The 8,962-nt window shown below is 42.3% G+C and overlaps 1 long non-coding RNA gene across 1 annotated transcript; it reads left to right on the top strand.

The window, feature by feature from the left end:
- The first annotated feature begins 4,097 nt into the window (after positions 1-4,097).
- Positions 4,098-4,696, top strand: LOC143787760 (uncharacterized). Its single transcript, XR_013218461.1, has 3 exons — positions 4,098-4,160; positions 4,355-4,417; positions 4,585-4,696. It is a non-coding gene; the product is annotated as an uncharacterized LOC143787760 (long non-coding RNA).
- The last annotated feature ends 4,266 nt before the right edge of the window (positions 4,697-8,962 follow it).

An 8,962-nucleotide genomic window follows, 5' to 3' on the forward strand; every position in this document is an offset into this window, starting at 1 on the left:
AGCAGTGCCACAGGCTGATCGCCTCCATGCCACGCCGCATTGATGCAGTAATTGATGCAAAAGGAGTCCCGACCAAGTATTGAGTGCATTTACTGATGACATATTTCAGTAGTTAAACAAGAAGTTTCCCAAGATAAATATCAAAAATAACAGGTCCAAATTCAAAAAGCATTATGAACACAAAAAACCCCAATAGATGTAATTAAAGTAACAGGGGAATCAAAGAATATGTTCAACCATAAAATCAATTTTATTAATAGAAATTAACACTCAAAAATCTGAGCATATTATCACTACCAAAGCAGGAAAGTTAGGGGATCATAAGAGAAAGTATAAAAAGGGGTAAAAATATATAATATAAATAAGTGTATGCAAAGCATAAGGCTCTGCCAAAATTGCACAAGTGAAATTGATGTAAACAGAGGTAAGTTACAAAGGGTTAAAAGATGTGAAAAAGGTAGAGCAACAATAGGGAAAAGTATAAAGTGAAAAGTATGGTCCCCAATAACACAGATAAAAATAGGTCTAAATGTGTCAACATACCATATGGCCATATAATAGAGAAAATAATTTTGTAGAAAGCTAATAATATCAATTATCAATTCATTAAATCAAATGATAAAATCCGTAACCTGATTGTCCACAAGCATCTATCATAATTAAATCAAGTCCATAAAGAGGTTCACAATCCCGGCTGTTCAACAGTCTATCAAGGCTCCATAATGTCTCATAGAAAAAAATAATAAAGAATTCACAGTCTAGCCAGAGACCATTTCTAGAGTTCATATATTCTGCAACAGATCCATGGAGTACAATAGCAGAGAAAAACAAGCTTGTTTGTAGGAAGACTTTCCTCCCCCAATTCTCCATCTCTTTATAGGATGAAAAATGTTCACAAAGTAGAAATCATCACATACATGGATATAGATAGGTGGATCCGGCCTTCATGGCTGTATACTGCAGAGCAAACAAATATGAGTTAAATCAATAAAAAAAACACAAACCCACCTCCCAAAAGATGCCTCCATATTTCTAAAAATGAACCAAACCCCAGATTTTCATTAAGCCTGGTCGGTACCCAATCTAAAAGTCCACTTGCTCTCAACGTAAGCAAGAGTTTTCTTGAGATCACCACTTCTAGGTCCCAAAAGAACTCTGAGAAGACTTGAATCCCTATGATGGAATTGTTGAAAATATCTTAGTAGGGTTTTAAATTGTTCAAGATCATCCTCTGTCCTAGATTTGTCCATGTCTCTTACATGTTCCTTGATACATACGAGAAGTTCTCTAGCAAGGAGACCAATGTAGATTTTCCCACCTGGACATCGGGCGTGATAGATCACCCATTAAATGGTGTCTGATGTTATATGTCTAATTTAATGACATTCCCCTGAAGGTAGCCCTCTCAGGTGTGTTCATAGTTGTCAATAATTGTGTCCTGTCCTGTTTATGAGACTAGGACACCTGCTGATTGTGCTATGTCTTCACATGTCTGTGTGGATGTGACGTCATAAGTTGTCTGCACCACAAATAATATGGGAGTGAGCGGTGACATCTTACTCCTTTAATCCCCATTCTCCTGATGATGCCTGAGAGCGGGCGAAACATGTTGGGGGATTAATGTGTATAGATTTAGGGCGACAGGACCTGCATTACAATAATGGTGACAATCCGCCAGTATATAACTAATCGCTGACTGCAGCAGTAAATGGTACGGTGTATTCACTGCCTGTGACTGTGACACAATAGCACAAAGAAGCCGTAATAACAGGGTCATTTTCATTTATGGGGGTTTTAATTGTTTTCTTTGTGTTACATGTAAATAAAGCGATATTATAAAGAGGAAAAAGAAGATTTCGGTGACCCCAGAGATGAGCAGCAGTGACCCGTCCTTCCCATGGAATGTGGTGGGATTACTGTAAACCACATGTGATGGGTTATTGGGAACGGTACAATCTGTATTATATATAGCACTGATGGCTTTATTATATACTGCCCCAATATCACCATATTCCTGGTAAGAGGTAATAATTGGTAGAAAGTGTTGGTTACACAGAGAATATAAAAGCTCAGGAAGAGTTTACAGCTCCGTGTATTCTGTCCATGAGGTGCAGTAGAGCCGGCTGGGTGGCACTGGGGGTAATAGGTGCGCACCACTTTGGTGGAATAGACTCTTGGGAGAAATGATAAAGGGAAATGGGACATTGAGGAAATATGTGATAAGAAACATAGAAAAACTAATAAAAATATTAACTTTACAATACAAAAATAATGTAAGTTATAAAATGGAACGATGATGAAACACATAGAGGGATTAATAATCTAATAAATATACCACTGGAAGTCGCCATGAAGTTCTCTGCCATTCCTCTGGACTCTAAACTGTCACCCATGATGCCCACATCACAGTGTATAGGGCAGAGCAGGGCCAGGAGCCGCTGCCTGGCAGGAGCCAGCTGAGGGTTCTGTCACCTCTGACCTCTGGTCACCTGCACACGACCAACTGCCGTTTACTTTCAACTGTCGGCTAAAGTGATTGGACCGAGGTCTACAGGCGGGAAGAGATTACAGAGAATGGCGACTACTGGACGAGGAGAAGCGAGCGAGAAGAGGAGCGAGGAGAAGAGCGCAAGGAGAAGAGGAAGAGGGAAGAGGACAGCGTGACCGGATTAAAGAAGCAAAGGAGACGAGACAACAGCGGATTGGAGGAGCCAACACCTGGATGCAGTGGAGACCCCGGATCATCCGGCCCCTATGCCAGGCTTAACATCAGCCGCTTCAACATCCACCAGGTCCTAGGTAGAGGCGCCTTTGGCAAAGTAAGGCCTACATATTTGTTATTTATTTGAAATCTGAGATTTTTCATATATCCCCATGTATTGTTATCTGTTATCAGCCATGTCTTGCTTTCCTATTGCTCATTGTAGTGTCCTTCTGTGAGATGAGGTATAAGACATCACCATAGTTAGGGCTAGTGCTGCTATAACCTGGTATTCTTCTATACTGGAGGGTTCATCTCAGGGGTCACAGCTGTAGAGGGCAGGGGACATTGTTTTTTTCTCCTATCAGGCTGCCATATTGTACATACATTTGTCTCTGTGTTTTTATTAAATCTAGATAATCAATGATATTTGGACCATACTAATGCCAACTCAATGCCTCTACTAATGCTTACTCTGTTTATTTCCATATGGTAACAGAGGAAAACCCTTTAAAAAGTCATCGTCATTTTAATTTTTATTTCATAAATCAATAGCAAACATGAAAATAAGCAGCTTTGTAATAATTCTAATCAGATAAATCTTCTTTCTCCACCAAGACTGATTTTTCATATTCTATATTCTCAATTTCTGGGTAAACTCTGTATTTAGTGAAGACAGATTGTTACATTAATGAAAGGAGATGACAGTTGGTGCTGATAATATTCTATGTAGTGGAGAGGAGGGGCTAAATGCAAAACTCCTCCCTCCTCCTCCCCCTCCCTTCTGCATAGAATATTATCAGCACCAACTGTCATCTCCCCTCAGAAATGTAACAATCTGTCTTCACTAAATACAGAGTTTACCCAGGTACATAGAATTTTGGAAATAAAAAATCAGTCCTAGCGGAGAAAGAAGCCGGTTGGGCTGATAAAATGTATTACAAAGTTAAATATTTTCATGTGTATTATTGTTTTATGTTTTATGAACTAAATATTAAAATGACGAATATTTATTAAGACCTCTCCATAGCCCATCCATGGAGCAGGCAGTGCATTGTTCTGATAGATAGATCTGCTCCTCTATATGGTCCTGGTCACTAGCAGACTGAGCGATCACTCAGTTTTCTCATGCGCCTTGTGGACTATAAAATCCAGATCCTTCCACCCCTGCAGACACCTTCTAAGTATTCTCCATTTGTGTTTTTCAGGTGGTCCTGGCATCTGTCCCCGGCAGTAACATCAACGTGGCCGTCAAAATGATCACCAAAAGGGACAACGAGGACACCATCTTGAGAGAGCGGCGGATACTCCTGGCAGCCAGACACTGCCCATTCCTGTGCCACCTCCATGCCACACACCAGTCTCAGCACAGGGCATATTTCATCATGGAGTATCTGTCCGGTGGCAGCGTGGAGGATTTGATCAGGATGTGCGGCTGCCTGAACATCGGCAATGTGAGGTGAGAAAGCAGAGAATGTACCTAAAAGAGAACTAAGAGAAAGGGAAAAAACCTGAGGTCGGGGTGCAGCTAGGGGAGCACTGGCAGGGCATATATTTAGGGTGCTGGAAGCAGGAAGTGGGGTGCCATGGTATTTGGGGATTGCCAGAGAAGGATTTCATGACATTGATTCTGCATTCTGTTCTCTCCATCAGATTCTACACAGCAGAGATGGTAAGTGGCCTCCAGTTCCTCCACGGACACAACATCGTCCACCGGTAAGCAGAACTTTTCTCCTTCTCTCTGTCCCCTTTACAAGCTGTAGATATGGCCCCCGGCTTCACTGGTGTCCTGCCGCCTATTCTGCCGTATTTTGTAGTGACCCATTTTCCATCTCTTGTATCACTGGACAGATTTCTTATTTTGTTTTCTTCTTTCATTGCAGTGACATAAAGCCGGATAACATCATGTTGGATGCAGATGGCCACATCCATATCATCGACCTTGGGCTTGCCCAAGATGGCGTCTCCTCCGCCAAAAACATCTCTGGAGTGACGGGCACTTTCCATTACATGGCCCCTGAGGTGCATCGTAGAAAACGGTATGGCGCAGCAGTGGACTGGTGGAGTCTGGGGATTGTGGTGTCCAGGATGGCAGCAGGGCGATATCCATATTACAACGGCCCCGTCAAGCAAATGGCTTTCAAATCCATCATCAACGAGAAGCCAAAATTTCCAACTTGGCTTGATGCTGACGTGAAACATCTCATCAAGAAGCTGCTGCGCAAAGACCCTCAGATACGCCTGGGTGTGAGCGGGAACATCAGAGAGCATCCATTATTTACCACCATCGGCTGGGAGGATCTGGAGGAAAGGAGAGTAGAGCCACCACTTACACCATTCAGGCCAGTTCTGGAGAACCACCATCTGCAGTTGCCAGAGCACACAGTCCTTCACCCTGTGGCCGGATTTACGTACGTGTCACCAAGCTGGACCCGGTAAGTATCTCCTCCTCTGGGGATAACACTCATCAGGTGCTGTTCTCTCATTGTGGTAATCATCATCATCGATCTTACCTTTTTTCACTTTTTCTGACAGTGACTTTATGTTTCTATTTTTCTTAGGTGGATGAAAAGATCTGGACTGTGAAAGAATTCACGACCATCTGGTGAGTGACCGATGTACACACAGGACACCTATTATGTCAGTACATTGTATCTGATGTTAGATAGCAGAATGGTTCATTATAAAGACCATTCCCCTAATATAACATAAGATCCGGTAGATAGATTTCCTGTCTTCCTCTTATGTCTTGCAGGATGAGCCCATGCCAACTGCCCAGAACCTCATGCCTCCTGACCTGTGCCTCACGTCTCTGCTGCTGTACGTCACCTCGGCTGCCCTTCAACATCATCTCTCTCTATACCATCTTCATGCCGGACTACTGCCATTGCTGCCCCAGACCCTTGACTTCCTGGGCTGGCATCTAACATCCCTCCAGCCCGAAGATCTTCTACCCCAGGAGCGGCCTGTGCTAAGTTTCCATCTGGTGAGTTCAGGAACAATAGTCGCACCTTTCAGTCCTGGGGCCGCTGAGCAGCAGCATGTAAGGAGCGGCCATTATCCCTGAACTCACCTTAGCACAGGCCTGGTAAGTATTGCACCCATCACACATCACCCACACTACATGGTCAGTGCAGGTCCCCACACTACATCATCAGTACAGGCACACACATAGCACACAGTACATATCAGCACATAGATGTAGGACATAGATCGTCTTTTGATCCTGAGATTTAATCTGATCGCCATATTTGGGGTCAGGAAGGAATTTTTCCCCCTAATATGAGGACAATTGGCCCATTCCTCACAGGGGGTTTTCGCCTTCCTCTGGATCTACACGGCCTTAAATAGGTTTAGTATAATAGATTAATAAGTAGAATCACACATTAGTAGCACAAAAAAAGTTATAATAAAATAAAATGTTCTTAGTTTAAAAGAAAAAATAGTTCCTATAAATAATAATTAGTCCAAGTAAAGAAACATATACAGTATATTATTTTACATGACAGGTATATTACACAGGTTAGGTACATTACACAGGTTAGGTATCAGCCTTTGATCTTGGGATTCATTCTGATCGCCATATTTGGGGTCAGGAAGGAATTTTTCCCCCTGATATGAGGATAATTGGCCGATTCCTCACAGGGGGTTTTCGCCTTCCTCTGGATCAACACGGCCGATACATACATTTAGTGTCATAGGTTAATAAGTAAGTGCACACTTTTAGAGCATAAAAAAGATACAAAATAAAATATTATTAGTTGAAAAAATGTTTCCTAACCAAATATAGACATAAATTAGTCCAAACATGCTACCAGATTAGTAGGAAAAAAATAATACAACACTTTTTTTACTTTAATCTCATCAGTTCATTATCAGCCCTTGATCCTGGGATTTATTCTGACCGCCATACTTTATTTGGGGTCAGGAAGGAATTTTCCCCCCTAATATGAGGATAATTGGCCGATTCCTCACAGGGGGTTTTCGCCTTCCTCTGGACCAACACGGCCCATAGATAGGTTTAGTAAAATAGAATAAATAAGTAGCTTCTTATGTTTATAATAAAAAATATATAATTTATGTAAAATAATAATATAATATTTTGGATTTACAATAATATAGTCGACACAAATATAAACGTAAATTAGACGAAAAATAGAAATTACTTTTATATTTTTATATAATAAACATTTATATAATAATAATATAATAATAATAATTTTAAATAATATATATTTTTTACATTAAACTTACGTATACACATTAGCTATGAGCCCTTGATCCTGGGATTCATTCTGATCGCCATATTTGGGGTCAGAAGGAATTTTCCCCCCTAATATGAGGATAATTGGCCGATTCCTCACAGGCGGTTTTCGCCTTCCTCTGGACCAACACGGCCCATAGATAGATTTAGTCTGATAGATGAATAATTTACACATATACATGATATACGTATAATATATAATAACCTCATCTATAAATAAAATCTTCTTTTTACCCCTATACCTTTGTGTTGTCTTTACTCCATTGCTCGGCCATGTAGTCATTATTATACTGCCCCCTATGTCTGGTGGGCGCATACAGCAGTGTCCCCCACACTCCAGGCCTCACGGCCCCAACACATCATGGTGTCAGGATTTCCTTCGTATTTCTCGGGGGAGAGAACCTGCAGCAGCTTCTGAGGCCTCGATAATAATTCCATCCTCAGTGCAAAATGAAGGAAATCCTGACACCATGATGTGAGGACTGGAGTTTGGGGATCAATGTCACACATGAGATAAAGCTGGATGAGCCCCGATATCGTTATATCCAATGGGGATAAATCAGGTAATTGCTCTGATTCCTGGGGGTGTCAGGTCCAGAGCAGGAGACTCTGGGGCCTTTCTCCATTTCCGCTAATAAATGAGAACACTGAGCCGCTCCATCCTCTATTACCTCAGAACTTCCTAACAGGACAGAGAAGAATGGGTTTCCTATACCAGACCACCATATCATAGACAGCCAGTCTGATTAGATCCTCCAGAAAAGATTAATGAAGAAGGAGAATCCCCTGCAGAGAGGCGTCCACAGCAAGAGATGTGATAGTAACAGCTTTTGTGTCATTTCCTAGTGATCTGTATCTGGAAATAAAGGATGACAATCAAAATGGCCGCCATTATCGTTCCTACAGGGGACATCACTAAGCTTTCATACACCCTGAACAGTACATGGTGTAATGACACATCCCCTCACATTACCACTGTTACAGAGGTGCCATAAAGCTCTCATAGATCCATGGTCAGCATTAGGGGTAGGCAGACTTGGCATCTGCCTAGTACCCTCACTCCTCCAGGGGCCCCCAGCCAGTGGTATACTGTTAATAGCGGCATACCACGCAACTGCTAATACCGGCACACCATGAGGCCACTATGGGATCCGTGGGTCAGGGGATGCCGATACAGTTGAAAGCAATGATAGAGGAGAGAGCGTCATCTGAAGCTCCCACTCCCATCATTCCCCTCTATTTCTGACGCAGTGGGTACACGATGACGTCAATTAATCGCACACCATGCTATGCTGGGCAGTGGAGCTGCTGAGACGCTCTGCAGCAGCGGGGGAACTAGGAGGAGAGGTGAGTATTGTATTTTTTTTCATATATTAGTGAGTACGTGCAGCCATAATACTGCATGACAGTTGGGCTACATGATACTCTATGGGGTGGCTGCATTATACGCTATGGCAGTGTTCCCCAACTCCGGTCCTCAAGAGCCACCAACAGGTCATGTTTTCAGGTTTTCCTTAGTATTGCACAAGTGATGGAATTATTGCCTGTGCAGGTAATGCAATTATTACCTCTTCAATATTAAGGAAATCCTGAAAACATGACCTGTTGGTGGCTCTTGAGGACCAGAGTTGGGGAACACTGCTCTATGGGGTGCCTACATTATACTCTATGTAGTGGCTGCATTATACTCTGAGGGGGGGATGCATTATACTCTGAGGGGGCTCCATCATACTCTATCAATGACTATGACTATGGAGTGCATTATCCTTTATGGGGGCTGCATTACACTCTATCGTACTATGGGGAGTGCATTATACTATACGCACTATATGGAACTTGCATTATACTGTATGGAAGGCTATGGGGAATTGTTATGGTTCTCAATGGCAAGAGAACATAGCCCAGCAAACATAAGAACTAGCTCTTGGAAGGATGGAAACTAAACTGACCATGAACTAAACCTGCCGCACAACTAACAGTAGCCGGGTAGCGTAGCC

This window comes from Ranitomeya variabilis, chromosome 8, assembly GCF_051348905.1.
Source record: "Ranitomeya variabilis isolate aRanVar5 chromosome 8, aRanVar5.hap1, whole genome shotgun sequence".
NCBI classification, from domain to species: Eukaryota; Metazoa; Chordata; class Amphibia; order Anura; family Dendrobatidae; genus Ranitomeya; species Ranitomeya variabilis.